The sequence below is a fragment of the Saccostrea echinata genome, unplaced genomic scaffold (genome assembly GCF_033153115.1).
Source record: "Saccostrea echinata isolate AGI-Se365-2 ecotype Australia unplaced genomic scaffold, CSIRO_AGI_Sech_v1 ptg000012l, whole genome shotgun sequence".
NCBI classification, from domain to species: Eukaryota; Metazoa; Mollusca; class Bivalvia; order Ostreida; family Ostreidae; genus Saccostrea; species Saccostrea echinata.
The window spans coordinates 192,107-209,639 of record NW_026889761.1 but is presented as its reverse complement, the minus strand read 5'-3'; the positions used below and the strand labels follow the sequence as shown (position 1 = coordinate 209,639).

The 17,533-nt window shown below is 32.7% G+C and overlaps 1 pseudogene; it reads left to right on the top strand.

Annotated features, from left to right (window-relative positions):
• Positions 1-456: 456 nt before the first annotated feature.
• On the top strand, positions 457-17,283 carry LOC133185640 (G2/M phase-specific E3 ubiquitin-protein ligase-like; annotated as a pseudogene).
• Positions 17,284-17,533: the final 250 nt, after the last annotated feature.

Genomic DNA, 17,533 nt, shown 5'->3' with positions numbered 1-17,533 from the left:
CTCAACAGCGCGTTCAGAAAAACACGCCGTCGCGCTAACACACAACACGCTGTCACGCTAACACAATTTCGCACAACACGATGTCACGCTAACACACAACGCGCTGTCACGCTAACACAAGTTCGCACAACACGCCGTCGCGCTAACACACAACGCGCTGTCACGCTAACACAAGTTCGCACAACACGCCGTCGCGCTAACACACAACACGCTGTCACGCTAACACAAGTTCGCACAACACGATGTCGCGCTAACACACAACGCGCTGTCACGCTAACACAAGTTCGCACAACACGCCGTCGCGCTAACACACAACGCGCTGTCACGCTAACACAAGTTCGCACAACACGCCGTCGCGCTAACACGCTTTCAAGCAACACGCCGTCGCGCTAACACACAACTCGCCGTCGGAAATTATCTTCACGGAAATAATTGTCTGCGCATGATCTAAAAAAAATGGACGAAATCCTAAGAGAGCTTGCTCTTTTACATTGTAAAGAGTTGTTTGAGGAACATAAGGTAGATTAATTGTAATAATTTGTACATTGAAAAGGATGGAACTATACTGTTTTAATTTTTTTAAAGTTTAAAAAAATCAAGTAACATTAATATACGCGGGTCCATAACTTCTTTTGAAAAGGGGTGCACCAAGCAAATTTTTTATATGGACGCGTATTTTTTATCCTTTAGAAAAGGTAACTCGGAAACTTTCATATTAATCAATTCATATAATATGGCTTTTTAAGTCGATATGAGACAGTTTTTCATATTTCTCATACGCACTTGGGGATCGGTAAGGATTTATCAGTACCTTCTCAGGGGCCAAAAATTGGCCCCACCGGATCCTATTTCAAAAAAGCATGGTTCAAGTTCTAATGTTTTTTTCCCCATTGTTATACATATTTTACTGAACAGTACCTATTTAATTCTCTTTAAGAAGCAAAATAGTTCTTTTGTCCGTAAATATTTTCTTATCAACTAATTAATAAAGGTTTTTATTAAGTTTATAGATGGAACATGCTATCATCAAACTGATATTATCCTACAGACACTGTTTAGCCTGACTTTTAAAATGACGTCTTTCCACTTGCATTGCCAAAGTTCTGTAATTTACACAGTTGAATGGTTTTTGATTAGGTGAAAAAAAATTAGGGGATCATGCAGGGAGAGAACAATTTAAAAGAAAGAATTACCACTGGTTAAGTGCCATGAAAAAAGATATATATACTCTGATGAAACTGAATAATATTAAATGACCATTACTGTCTTAGCCACAAGCATTTCGTTAAATATTTTTGAGGTTTACATTCTCAGATGACATGGATGATGGACATCTATCCAAAAAAATCTAAAGTGTATATTCTAGTGTGGGTGTCAATAATGTACTTTGTGTACAATAACTAAAGGGGATGTATGTTTTTCCTTATTTTTTAATTCATTTGTAAATTGTTTAAAATTTATTTTATCAATGATTTAAAGCCTAATTTTTCTTCAAAAGAATTAAATCAAATGTTTGATTGCCAGCTCTATTTAAACATAGAACCCAGACATAAGGGAAACATTAATGCATTACATGTTCTTGAAAAAAAAAATTATCATTCATTTTACTTATTTATTCATATTCCATTTTGTTAATATATGAAATTGAACTGCTTGGGTGACAATTATAGGTTATAGGTGAGTCTATAAAGAAAACTATACTCAGTCACAATTTTGGCTAGGTGGGCTAAATAGTCCTGAGACAGATTATTCTAAAGTTCTTTTTCTTTACCAGAAAAGTGCCAAAAATATATTGGTATATTGTAAACTACAGGTACCCTACGTTTTGTAATTAGGCATATATATATTTTCTCATTGAGATGAAATTGAGTTTTGTTGTTCCATTTTCATGCAAAACTGATCTTGTGTGATCATAATTTACTCAGTATTGAATTAAATAGCTCTTTTAAGAGAAGTGAATTAATAAGGAGATTAATGTTCTTAATATGTTAATGCTCATCCTGAAAAAAAAATGTTCAGATCGATTTCTTGAAAATTGTTCTTCAATTATTGTAGGTTGGACCTAAAGAAGTACTAACCTTGACCGATGCCGAGTTTGAAAAACTTGGAGTATTGACAGTTTGGGACAGAGCAAGATTGAGAAATCGCTGCAGAACCATTGTGCAATGTGTGTAATTATATAAATGCTAGAATATTTGCAGACCTACAACTCATTTTTGTATGATAAAAAGAAAAATATGATAAATCAGTATTAATAATTACACATGAAAACGAAAATTATGCCTTAATATTTGCATTGATTAGATGCATGCTGTTGAATTTGAAACTTTTTTGATATTGCAGTGCCAGACTCTCCCACACTTAGAAAGTTAAGAGAACTAAGCTCTCACCGGAATATACAAAGGAAGCAATTCGGCAGGTCAAATAATATATCCACCACCAGAAGAGTTCATGTTGGTTGGATGATCAAAAAAAAAAGAAATTCTGTGTACTCGAGAGTCACTGGTGGTAAGGAGGTCATAGATATACATAAAAGTACCACTTTAGCAGAAATGAAGGAGAAATTTCTAGAAATTTATTTTCCAAATGGTGAAAATAAGATACAGGGTCTTCAATTGAAGGACTACAACTATTATATTGGAAACTATGCTGGAGCTCCAATTCAGGACACATTAAGTAATGGAGACCCCTTCACCTTGGAAGGTTATTACAATGAAATAAGAACTTACCCCATCAGATTGTACCTATTTACATCTGCAATCATATCACCAGGGGCGGATGAAGATTCTGTCATTATTAAAAAACAGTCAGTAAGTTAATTAATATATCTACCGGTATTTATGATTATCATTAAAATTGATAAATTTATCCATATAAAAATTCTTATGGTCAATTTCCTTATGATGATATCATGCAAGTTTTTTTTATTTTCTATACTTTTAAATTATTTCTTATTCAGGGAGAACCACAGAAAAAAATCAAATTAGCAAATGAAAAAGTTCTGCAGGTAATTTTGATTTGTCTAGCCGCCCGTACGAAACAGTCCGGGCGGCTTAGACACGGCTCAGGCACGGATTCCGTTTCCAGAAACCCGTGCTTTTAGCATTCCTGCTCCTATGTAAAATATGTATCGAAAGCCGTGCCTAAAAGTGGTCGAGGCACGGACACGGCACGGGATATTGGCCGAATTATTTAAATTAGATCACCTGGTTTTACAAAACCCGTGTCAGAAAGCCGTGCTTGTTTCCATATATGGACTCACGGATTCTGTAAACCCGTGTCTAAAACCCGTGTCCTTTTCCATATATGGAGACACGGATTTTTGGAAACCCGTGTCAAAAAAAGCCGTGTGACATACCATATATGGAGTCACGGGATCTGTGCATTTGTTTAGATCTAGGTCAGGGCCTTTAGAGAATCTCCTGATGCAACTGTAGATGCCAAAATGGTGACTGAAACCAAAACTTCACAATGCTTTACATTATTTTTATGCTTAGTTTTAGAATTTTAAAAGTTAAAAATCTTATATGAATGTGTCCATTTACTTTCTGTTAAGTGTTAAAAATTTACTTTATCAGTGACAATCCATGCTAGCTTTTAATTAAGAATTTAATGATAGTGTACAATTCAATTGTAATTTTATCTAATCTAAGTTTGCACAATCTGAGAAAGAATTTAATTTAAATAAAACTTTCTGTAACATAGTAATCATAAATGACACATAAAATGTCTAGGGATTAATTAGTGAAAGTCCAACTAAAGTCATTCAAATAAACAAAGACTCATCAGGTTCATTGTCAACATTGCAATACAGAAATTTCATGAAAATTGAAAATGACTTATTTATTCTATATTACACTTACTGCATTTAGTTCAAAAGTGATGAAATCATTCCAGACTGACATAAATACAATTCCAACTGACATCTATTAGTTAAATATCCTTTAACTAGAGTAAAAAAGACACATTCTTAGCTCATGACCATGAATCCCTCCAATTTAATATTCAAATAAAGGAAGTTATGATTGAGCATGCTCAGTAAAAAGCCGTGAGATATAAATGAACAGTTTGAAGCAAAACCCGCTTGAGTTAAAAACCGTCTCTCTGGGACACGGATTCCGTGCCTCCACACGGGTTTCTGTGAGCGAGGATTCCTCACTTTCAGACTCAGAATCCGTGTCCGTGTCTTGGACATGCAGAACCCGTACGGCTTTTTAAAAACCCGTGCGGGTTCCGTGCCTTAGCCGTGCCCAAGCCGTGCCTATTCCGCCTCGAACTTTCGTACGGGCAATTGAAATGCAAAATTACTTTCAAGCATTTCAATTAATGTTTGGTGCAGTTATTTCCCTTTTCTATGTCTGCCTGATTTCAGTCCCATGTTTGCAGGAATTTATTTTCCTATAGGCCAGCATTTTTTTTTTAATTTTTAGGTTTACCGTTGAAATTTTTGAATTAATTTTCAGAAAAAAAATGGAGAAAAATGGAATTAAGCGGGTAAATAGGTAAAGGTAGATCTGCATAGTCCATAGCAGCATCATAGCTTGGTTTAGTGTAAAATTTATCAATAGGAGTGCCATTCAAAATGTTTCACCTGTTCAGAGGACAAATAAAATGCTGACAACTTTGTTGCACAATGACATGTTGGTGAGATAATTATGTATATGTATTCAAAAGTATCTGCATGTAAGTTAATTTTCTCCCACAGGTTAAAAACTGCCCAAGTTAGCTATAGCCAGAGACATTGTTTAGGTCTCTGCTGTAGGTTACAGTCTAAGCAACATTCTTCAGAATAGGATCACTTATGCATCAGATGTAATGAATAAAACTATGGGAGAAGTGAAGTTGATCATTTGAGGGTGAAATAAACAATAGCCAAAAGAAATGAAGTATTTCAACTATTAAAGAAAACAAGTATATACAAATATATACATGCATGTAGTATCGTCTTTGAATGTGGCAACCAGAAAAAATATTTTACTCTTAATTGAAAAAATTGTACCCCTCCCCCCCTTCCCTGTCTGTTATATGATAGGAATATTTACTTAAGGTCACAAGTATATTTTTAGAACAATTTCTATACAATCACTTGACACACATTTTAAAAAAAATGAAGATATCTTGAAAGAGTTAAAAAATTTGTATTTTGACCAACATCTCAAAATTTATATCACTGTCCCCAACTGGCAGACAATGAAATAAACAATTAAAGGTCCTATCTTTCTATTTGTAACCATTGTGTGGCAAGTGGCAAGGAGGCTCTGTTAGAAGAGCATCAAAAAAGAAGCAAAAATGAATGTACAAAAGTAGATAATTTATCCAAAAAAAAATGTTTTATTTCCTCCTCCTATGGAACTTTTTCATTCTGGTGTTTGTAAACCTAAAAATAAAAAAAATGCTGGCCAATTATTAGGAAGAGAGTATTGCGATCCTGCAGCAGGAATTTTCTAGTAATTTAGGCAGGTAGTTTCATATATAGTATAGTAAATTAAGGTTTTCCACTGGATTTTAAAATCCTCTGAGAGTTTTGTTCAAATCCTATCAAGACATACACATAAAGAACATAACACTGTTGTTTTAATATTGGCCTGCTTGGACTGATACCAGTTACAGACAAGATCTAAACAACGGTGTGATGTCAGGTAATATCATCAATTATTTTAATACCATTATAATTAAGATTTCTTTAAAAGAAGAATATATTTTGTTAAAGAAATCTTACACTTGTTTTTCCGGGTTTTCAAAACTCATTCATTTCTATTTTTATCGTGTTAGGCACTCGCAGAGTTGTCAGACTTGGGTGTCGAACTGTCATCATTTAATGTATGTTAAACATAAAGAACGTGGTCTGGATGCATATAGAATTCAAAATTATCAAGAGAGGAACTTATTAAGTAGCCTCATAATGTGTCAAGTTTCTTCTGTAAATTTGTAAGTTTAATTTTCCCTAGATCACTGCATTTAAATTGATAATGAGCAAGTAAAAAAAAAATTACAGAAATGTCATACTTTCTAGCTTGTCCATCCTTTTAACTGCTTCGATCATTTTAACTATCTAATGTGAATCAGTTAAGGCTGATACACTACTCATAGGTATATTACATACTACAAGGAGTAAGTATTTGTCATAATATTCATGCACTGATCAAGAGGTGTACATGTTCTGGACAACGTTATAAAATATATGTAGTAACAAAGCTTATGAGAAATAAATATTGCAGCCCCCCCCCCTCCCCGGAAATCCTCCAAACCATTAGTTAGACTACAAGTAGACTTCAATGTTTAAATTAAAGTTTATGTAGGATGTATGCAGAAGAACGCCCTTTATATAGTTACAAACTGCCCCATCCATTTGCCTCATTTTGCATTGTTTTGACCTTTTATTTATTATTTCATTGAATATGTGATGAAAAGTAAAAAAATATTTCAGGATGAGAGTGATGATGAATTTGAAAGTCTGCCTAAACTAGTTTTGAGAAAATCAAAGAGAAGGAAAGAAGATAAAAAGGTATGTTTTAATTACTAATCAGTTGACATTGTGATAAAGCAGTACAGTAAACATTATTATTTTGAAAGGGTGTCGTTGTCTTTGGCATTTCGATATATATATTCTAATTTCCTGGAAAAGAAAAGCTTTTGTGAAAAATTTAGGCATGTCTGAGGTCACAGGTTAAGCTAAAAAAATTTCAATTTCTTTTGTAATGTATATAAACAAGACTCATACATATACATGTGTGAGTGTGTGTGTGTGTATTATATATATATATATATATATATACAGGATTTTTATAGAACAATTTAAGTTTTATTTTGTAAATGCAAGGGAAGGAGAAGAAAATAATTTATGAAATATATATGATTTTTTTTAGCACATATCTTGCATCTTTTATCATATGTCTTAATACTTTTAATTTCGCACCTCTCTTATATGATATCAAAAACAGTGTTTTATACTTTTGATGAAATTGATTCATTTGAGCATTTAAAACTGCATGGATTTCCAATTGAACAGAGCTCTTTGTATCAAATCTTACAGGTGAAGGATTCGGAGCCCAAAACTGCAACCATAGCTGAAATACCTTCAAACCCAGAAACAAGTTCAACAGTAATTTGATTTTGTCAACTTAATTATATTTATTTGATTTTTAGCTCACTTGAGCTGAAAGGTCAAGTAAGCTTTTCTGATCACTTTTTGTCTGACTGGGTCAATTTTAACCAAGGTTGGCACAAAGCCTCCATTGTTGAAAGGGATTCAAGTTTGTTAAAATGAAGAGTCATGCCCTCTTTCAAGGGGAGATAATTTAGAATTATTGAAAAATTGTTGTCATTTTTTAAGAATCTTTTTCTCAAAAACCGATTGGCCACAAAAGCTGTAACTAGTTTTGAAACATCCTCAGGTAGTATAGATTCAAGTTTGTTCAACCATGATACCCAGGGGTAGGGTGGGACCACAATGGGGAAGTTGGTTCAAATTTTTACATAGGAATATATAGATTAAAATCTTCTTCTAAAACCATTCGCCTTGAAAAGCTGTAACTTCAGTGAAAGCATCTTCAAATAGTTTTTCAAAATCATGATCTTTGGGGGTAAGGTTGGGCCACATTATGGGGAGGGGGGGGGGGGTTCCATGCTATTTTATTATTGTACATAGGAAAAAATTTGAAATCATTCTCAAAAACTCTAATATAATATATGGTATTATTTATGTGCAAGCATCTTGACATATTGTTGATACTACGTTGTCCAGATATTTTGTATATGACTCCATAAAGCTGATATTGTTATGAGTATTATTGCTCAGGTGAGTGATGTGGACCATGGGCTTCTTTTGTATGCTCTCGTGTATGGATCATGCAGTTAAGGAGTTGGGGTCAAGAAGTTAAAAGATATCTAATTGGTATATTGTGCTGTTAAAGCATCAAAGAATTGTTTGTTTCCTCTTGAGTTTGAAAAACTGAACTTGAAGGTTAAGTTCATGTACAATTCAATCTTTCATTAAAAAAGGAAAATGATATGTCCTGAATGTAACACTTAATAGAAAATTGAAAGATTTATTTATATTCATTATGTTGATTGCATGAGTGCTGTATATAATACTTCAAAACTTATTTTATTAGCAATGTTGAGATGTCATGCAGATGACACAAAATACATGTTTATATGTACAGTATGTTACAAAGAAGTATCAACAAATCATGCAGAGTCATTATAATTTAAGTCTGCATGATCATTCTTTCTAGCTAACATGTTAATTATAATTGTTACTCATAAACTTGAGTTATATTGATTTGGGTTTTGATTTTACAGGTTGAAGAATTGTAATCTGATGTCTCAGAATCAAGAGCACCAACGGTAAACAACATTAATTAATAGAATTATTTTACTGAAGCAACATAAACATGCGAAAAATCCAGCTATACTCTGTCCCAAGTTTCTGCTTCCACCACTTTTTGCTTTATATTTTGATAATAATTAATACATTTGTGCCTAAACTTCGTTCATCCACTGGAATGAAAAAAGTCCAGATTTTCTGTTTTGAAATGCCCCTTTGTATCATTACTCTTTAGGTTTAAATTCACAACCAAAAATAAGAAGACTATGGGGATTTTACATTGCAAATGACATGAAAAGTACCCGGATGGTAACGTTGAAAAATTGTGTGAGCCAGGTGTCCCGAGTACTTCCGAATGAAGAAAAGATGTCAACATTTCCCATTGTAAATCTCCATAGAAATTTGTTTTTGTTCATGTTAATTTCTCCAGGTAAAAATAGATGAAGTGACAGTGATGAAATCTTGGAATTTTCCCCTTATATTGATTTCAATTGTACTTCTTTAGCAGGTATGTGTGTTTTTGTTAAAGTTCATCAAAAAATGATGGAAACGGTAACCTGGGACATTTACATTTTATCAAATGATTCATCTATTATAATAAGTAAAATTTCCTGAAGTGAATTAAGGTTAAAACAAATGTTGTAGCTTATCAATGTTGGATCACATTTAATATTTGCACCAGCTGTCATATGAATAAATATTGGACAATCTACTGGTAGAATTCATAAGTCAATATATCATAATATTTTATGTGTCAAATTTTACAGACAGAAAAACAGGAGACCAAAAGCTCTGCTGATTCAGGAATACACATTCCATCTGATTCAGGAACCCCAACGGTAATTTGATTAAATGAAATTTATTTTTAAAAACTAGGAATTAGCATTTTAGAAAAAAACAAAAATGATATTTTCTATAATAACAAAATCTATTTTCTTAGATTGTTTTCAACAAAAATGCTGATAGTGTTTCAAGACCCCTGAGTATCAGGTAAGTTGATCTGTCATCTTAAGGTAGCTTGCGGGTTTGCTGACATAGGAGAAAAACGTATCTAACTGCGTTCATGTATAACTTTTTATAAGATGCAAAAGTCAAGTTGCATGACCTTCCCCATTATAAATTTTCTGAATCAGATGTTGTTTATACCTAATTGATGTGAAAACTCTGAACCTTTTATAATGCTACTCGTCTACCTGATCGCACATACATGTACATTTTGATATGCATGTTTGACATGACTGTATTTGCCTTTGTTGCACATTAATGTGATAATATATCATTAATTTTGCTAGTTGTAATTTCAACGGATGTTAATTTTCAAAGTTAAGTTTTCACGATTCTTTTGAAATTTTGGCAATAACAATGTCACATGGTATGTAAGCAAGTCTTGTCCAGTCTGCTTAATTTCTTCATATACATACATGTAATCCTGTATTGTACTAGGGCTCGCCCATTTTATTCATTTTTATTAATTAAAAAGACGGGGTCACAAAACAGAATGGAATTCAATTTTACTGAGTCTAAAAATAATACTGATTACTAAATGCATCAGTCATTACAATAAGAAAATATCTGATCTATAGATACTAATCAGGATATATCAATTATATGCACTCTTAATTGGATCAATTATAGAAATCACGATTGATTTTTTAATTCATTATATTACTAAAAATGGGCTGCTGACATATAAGACCTCATCCTTTAATAGACACTAATTTCTGTTCTTTAAGGCTGCAAAGATGTTAGTTTGGATTTAAATTTGTGTAAAATCTTCTCTTTTTTTTTTAACTCTGATTAGGTGAAAATTACATGGTCAGAATCTTTACATGTGTAATGGTCTCAGACCATTATGTCATGAATAACGTATTTCATGTCATTCTGAGGTCAGCAGAAATATGTGACGACCAAATCTATAGATAAAATCAAAATAATTTTGCATTTTTAGTTCAATTTTAGGAAGCATATTAAGATATGCAGAATTGCAGAAAGAACTGAAAAAGTCTTATTATTCCATGAATATATACATGTATTTTATTAAAAAAATTAAAGATTTTAAAAATTCTTTCATTATCTATATATAGCTATTCACATCTACATTTTTAATCAGCATCTTTATGGATACATGTAATTTATAAACCGGTATGTACATATTCACATTTGCAAAAGTACCGGTATGTGTGCCATTGAAAAATTAATATCTTTTTCTGCTTTCTCCTGCAGGAATATGACAGCTGAAGAAATTCTTAAACAACTAAGAAATAATATAAAAGTTGATGGTAAAAAAAAATATTATTAATGTGGACAGGAACAATGTGTTGGCCACTAAAGATTCATTCAGAAGAGAAAAATTCATGGCTGACCAGCCATTATTTGTAAGATTTTCGGGAGAAAAAGGAATTGATGACGGTGGTCCATCAAGGGAATTCATGAGAATGATTATGAAAGCAGTGTCAGAGTCTGCAATATTTGAAGGGGAGTCCAGAAGGAAGATGCTGTTGCAAAACCTGTTAGGTATTTATAGTTTTGATATAAATTTGTAATAACAGTATAGGGTAATGGTAAAAAAAAAATTGTAAGATTTATGATCCTCATCCCCATGCAGGGCCCATAAATTTGGGGCTACCGGTAAACTGTAAAAAAAAAAAAAAAAAAAAAAAAAAAAAAGAGAGATGCTTTGTCTTTTTTGCTCTCTATATTCCTTGGCATCAGAAAAGTAAGTGCCTTGTTACGGTGTTCAGGAAAGACAGCCGCGATCTCTAAATTTGTGGAATTTGTGATCCCAGAATTAGGGGTATACATGTAATTCTGGTGTTGTGGTGGACTCAGTCCATTAATCATATAGTAAATTTACATTCATTCTTTAAAAATCTGTTTCTTGATCCGCTTCTAGGTTTTATCATAATTGTGGTTTTGATGAGCAAACAAGTATCTACCAGATGAGTGAAATTCCATAACAGCTACTATTATATAACCTTCACCTACTCCCCCTTTCCTCACTCCTCACTCCAGTTTTTTTATGAATAGTCAAAAACTTGAATGGGTTTGAAATCTGTAATTGTTTTTCCATCACATTATGACTACCTTATTTTAGCTGAAGAGAACGGTGATTATGAGACCTATGGGATGATAATAGCTTATTGCTTGGTGCATGGTGGACCAGCACCAAGATTTATGTCAGAGTTCATGTTTGGGCTTTTGGCCTATGGGCCGGATTCAGCAGATCCAACCATAGATGACATTGTTGATGATGAATACAAGAAACAAGTTCAACAGGTATTTTTGATTTATAAATCAAATTAATCCTCGTTTGCATGACAGTTATTTTTTATCAAAATACCACTGTAATTAAGGTTTGTGTAAGCAATTATAGCTATGAGTAAATTTTCTGTATATAATTATAATTGTTTTTAGCTCTACTGGTCAGAGACCAGAAGAGCTTGTGCAATAGTAACATGTCCGTCGTCCGTCCTTCTGTCTGTCTGTCTGTATAAACAATTTTTCAAAATGCTACTCCTCCTATAGTTTTTGTTTGATTTCAATATAACGTGGCACAGAAGTAGACTTAACATTAAGATACATAATTCTATTTATTGTTTCATGTTGCAAAGTTTCAAATCCAAGTGCTACTTTTCCTTTGTTATACGTACAGACCAGTAGAGCTTCAGTCTCATCAGAGACTTCTGGTTTTTAAATGCAGTTATTTGTAACACTTTCAATTTCTATCAAATAAATTGCACAAACTATATTAATGAATGGCCTGAACTAAATCCTGCATATTCATATCTATCAAATATTTACCCTCATTAATCAAGGATATCTCCCATGTTTTAAATTTTTGTCCCCCACTTTAAGGAAAGTGAGGGGACATTAAATCTCATTCATCTGTCTGTCCGTCAGTCTGTAAGTCTGTCTGTCTTTCACAAAAACTTTAACCTTGGTCATATCTTTTGAGTGAGAAGAGATAGGACTTTCATATTACACATGTGTATTACCTGTGACAAGACCTTTCTAATACATTATGATTTTTGACCCCATGACCTTGACCTTGAAGTTTGACCTACTTTTAAAAAATTTAAATATTACTTTAAATTGTCCATAACTTTTGAATGACAAGAGATAGGGCTTTCATATTATACATGTGTATTACCTGTGACAAGAATTTCCAAGCATGCTATGATTTCTGACTCCTTGACCTTGACCTTCATGTTTGACCTAATTTTCAAAAAATTCACCTTTGGTGATAACTTTTGAATGACATATGATAGGGCATTCATATTTGACACAATATGCTGTAAATACATATAATGACATCTCACCCACAAAGACACCAAAAGCGGGGGACCACAATTTTTTGAAATTGTTTGTTGATATTACACTGAATGATTGGTATCTATATTACCCATTACCTGTCTGCTCAGTTCCTGTGTTGCTAAATTGGTGGCAGATATGTTTCCAAAAGAAAAATCTTTGTTTCAGATTGAAATGTCAACAGATATTTCATCTTTTTTTGATGCTGTTGATCCAATGAGGCCACTTTTGGATTATATTGGTGCTCTTCCATTAGCTGTGCCAAAAAGAAAAAATGAGCTTGTCCATGCTTTATGTAGGCATATAGCTGTAACAAGGATTGAGAAGTCACTTAAACAGTGAGTTTTACGTAACTGTGTGTGCTTTTTACCTCACCTGTATATAAAATGCTAGAAATAGACTTGCATGCAAGGATCTCTTATTAAGTAATGAACCTTTATTAACGGTTATTTGAATGACTTTAAAATATATGGTTTGGAATATATGATTTTATTAAAAGGTTTGGCAAGTTAATTAATTATAATTAAAAAAAAGTTATAGTTTATTGTACATGGTAATTGCTTTTTCCTGGGGTAAAGTCAGTGAAGCAAAATAGGGGTCGACTTGTTACCACAGGATGAATTAAGAATTTTTATCTCAAAATCCTAATTATCTTGTTTTACAGATTCACCAAAGGTCTACAATGCCTTGGTGTACTTGACAGGATTAGAAATTATCCTGATGCCATGAGAGGACTCTTTGTCCATAAAAGCGACCTTCTTCTTGATGCAGTGGAAATGGACAACATGTTCCTTGTTGAGTTCTCTGAGGAAGGCAGTAACAAGTATATAAATGAATCAAGAATACAGACTTACTGGAGAGATTATTTAGTTGAAATAGAAGGTATTTATTGTAAATGATGGGAATAGGATCCAGACTTTTTAGCTCACCTAAACTGAAGGTTCAAGGTAGCTTTTCTGATCACCTGTTGTCCATCTGTCCGTCTGTCTGTCTATAAACTTTTCACATTTTTGACTTCTTCTCTAAATACAAGAACCACTGGGCCAAATGTAACCAAACTTGGTACAAAGCATCCTTATGGGAAGGGAATTCTAAATTGTTAAAATAAAGGGTTAAACCTTTTCAAAATGGAGATATATAATCACAAAACAGTGAAAATAAGGTGTGTGTCTTTAAAAATCTTTTTCTCAAGAACCACTGCATCAGAAATGCCAATAATTTATACCAAAGCTTGAACATGTTTATATAGTGAAGATTCTTATTTGTTAAAACCATGACCCCCAAAACAATACAGGGACCCAAAAGATAACAAGATGGGTCAGTTGTGGTCAAAATTAAAAAAAAATGTTTGTTTGCCCTTTTCCGACCCAGATTTTTAATGATGGGTAGGTAGGTAGAAAAAAATATTTTATTTTTTCTTCTTAAAATTATAACAAGAAGCATAAGGGTCACAATGCTCGACTGTGTCATTTTGCTTAATTGCTGCTCTTCAGAAGGTTGTTTTTGAAAAATCTTCCTTCTACATTCCCGTGAAAGATTGTGGGTCCAAGTCTCATGACATAATCAGACTTTAATCTTCGATCATTACATGAAGATTCTGAATATCAGTATGACTAATGTGGCCTTGCTATTCTTAAGGAAAAATGTTCAGCGATTTTATTATTATATTATTATTATATAAATAATAATTATTATAATACATGCATTAATATTATATTATTATTATGTAAAATTAATCCCCAATTTTAACCCCAACCTAACCCTAGTGTCCCTCTTTGAGCAAACTTGAATCCTCAGAACATGTAGATTTCACACCCTAAATTCTCACCTTTGCGTGCAGTAAATATCCAAGGCGGCAAGGGCTGTATGCACTGAATGAACAAAAAAGCTAGTCTAGGATTACCACAGATTTAGAAAATTATATTTATTTTTAATGCTACTAATCAAAGCATCTAAAAGACCTCAACAAAGTTTTTAAATGGGTTAAAACAAATTAGGTTGAAATGATTCAATAAAAAATTGTAAATGTAAAAAGCAATAAAATATTTTGAGTCGGGCCGATTTTTGTGGGTCGGTTGGCTAAGGGCAAACAAACAATATTTTAATATAGGCCTGATGCATCTTTGATCTTGGGATATTGATGTCCAAAAAAGTAGGCTTCTTTTTATACATTGTTTTTATGTATTGTCACTTGGAATATATTTGAGAATTTTGGTGAGTTTAACAGTCTTTTAGAAGAGTTTCATGTTTATAAATTTCGACAGAGATACAAGAATTGTTGTTCAGCTGCGATGTGGCCCATGGGCCTCTTGTTTAAGATTGTATGCATATATCTGTGAACGATTATGGGTTCTCAACACCTTTAGGAAATGTATTCAAATCAGCACAACTGAGATTTTACCTTGAAGATGTATGCATGTCAAGCATTTATCTTCAGAAATGAAAAAGTACTAGGAAAATAGCAATTCGGGATTCTAAAATGATCATCAAAGACCCTTTTATTCAAGTAATCACATATCCATTCTGAATTAATTCAAACTCTGGATCTGTAAGTCAGTTAAGTATTATAAATGTCATTTCCATTGAGCTATAAAATTATACCTGAAACAAATAATTTCACAAGATGATGAAGTGCCCATTGTAGGGTGACATCTTAAAAAATAAAATTCACAGGTTTTTATAGGACCTTTATTGTGGAATGTCAAAGGATAATATTTTCATGAATATCTAAATTATCACATACCGGTACTTTCAAAGATTTTTACTAATAATATAAAATTAAGGTGCATTTTAGCTTACTTTGCACATATATGTATATATGCATGAATTGCTATTAGTAAACCAAATTATCAAAAGTTGACTATTGCTATTTTAAAACCTATAGTTTTTATTTGTAGATACGCCCGACAAATTCAAATCTATCTTGGCTTTTGTCACTGGGTTGGATTCAGTTCCACCTTTGGGGTTTTCTCCACCACTCAAATTAAAGTTTCGTCATCCAGAAGCAGAAGAAAATTTCAGTGTGTTTGCTACCCCTTATGCAAACACGTTCCAACACTCTGAGCATTCCTGTCACCGAAACATACAGTGCGTTCAAAGAAGTCATGGACAATGCACTAGATTTGGGTTGTTTATTTACTGATTATTGAGAAATGTTAGGTGGTGTATATATATCCATGTGTTTAACTCACAGGTTAGAGTTAAGATATTAAAGTGTGCATGTGTTCAGATTGTATGTAGGTTTTATGATGTGTATTTTAAAAAGTCAAAAAACTTTTTAATATTTACAAAATTGTTCACTGATTGAAATTGTGTGAATTAATTGTGAAATGAAAATGGCAAATTTTTACTCATTTTGTTTCAGTTGGTATTAGCTGGACTTTTAGCAAGCTATTCAATATTTCACTATGGTACAATTATATTTACTTATATTTACTTTATAACTAGTCAATTATTTTCAATACAAATGTGATACAAAATACTGATATTTTCTTAAAACGATATTATGATATCAGTTTCTTTCATTACATGCCCCCCCCCCCCCCCAAAAAAACCTCATTGTATTATAAGAAATTATTAGCGTATTAAGGACATGCATGTTCAAATTATGGAAAATTTTCATTGTATAAAGCTATAACATATTGAAGCTTTTTGCTTCAGAAAATGGTCACAAAATTAAAATGTTAATAACACCAAACTTCTGGTTTAGGATAGGGCAGGACTTTAACCAATGTATTACTGTCATGACAATACAATGTTCCTGAAACACCAAACTGTTACTGTTAACATAATCAGGCCAACGAAGCACCTGAAAGGTTTATTATCATGAACTGGGAATATAAAGTAGTCCATGAGAGTGAGAGAAGTTTGCTTTTACATGTATTATAAGAGAATAATATAGACAGTCAAGTGATAAATTAGGTTATTGGACTAGAATATGTTGCCCATATAGGCAGTTCATTTTTAGTTTAACTGTGATCAGAATTTTTATATCTATGTTTCTGCTTGTTTATTTGCACTTTGAATGTGCAAATTTAAAGCTACAGATAGTAGTGTGTACCAATATTCTTATGATTGACAATAAAATTTCAAATTTTGGCCGAGTTTTTTTATGCCTCGGGATCAAAAGATCCCGGGGGTATATTTTTGTTTTGTCCTGTCTGTCTGTTGTCAACTTTAACCTTGCCAATAACTTTTGACTGGTTGGAGCTATGACTTTCATATTTCATATGTGTATTCCTTGAGACAAGACCTTTCTTTGGGTACCAACATTTTTTATCTTTTGGCCTGGATTTTGACTTGCATTTGAGAAACTTTAACCTTCGCCATAAGCTGCCATATGGGGGCATCAGTGTTTCACAAACACATCTTGTCTTCTTTGTAAAAAAGAAAATTCAGAAATAATGAGTTCACAAATTAAGTCTACTATTTTCTATAAGGAGGAGTCACAGTTCTCAAATCAATGGCAATTGAATAACTGCAGAGTCTGATTGTACAAACTGAGATTCTTTGATCCTCAGCCATATAAATTTCATAGTTAATTGTTATTTGCCAATATGTGCATTTTGAGTTCATGTTTTAAAATCAAACAAAATGATATGACTCCAGTGTATCATGGCATATAATAAACTTATGTACATGTATCACATTTGCTCATTTGAGATGTAAATTAATAAGGAAAATTGTTTGAATTGAGATTTGTGTAAATTAAGAATTGCGTCAAATTATATTGGAAGGTCAAACTCTCTTTGAACGTAAGTCAGATATTCTTCATGTTACCATTTACCCAGTCATTTCTAATTACCATGTTGTAATTGAAAGAACGCAATATTATTTCCAAGATACAAGCCAAATCTGTGATATAAACAAAACATGTCCTGATCAATAAGTTAT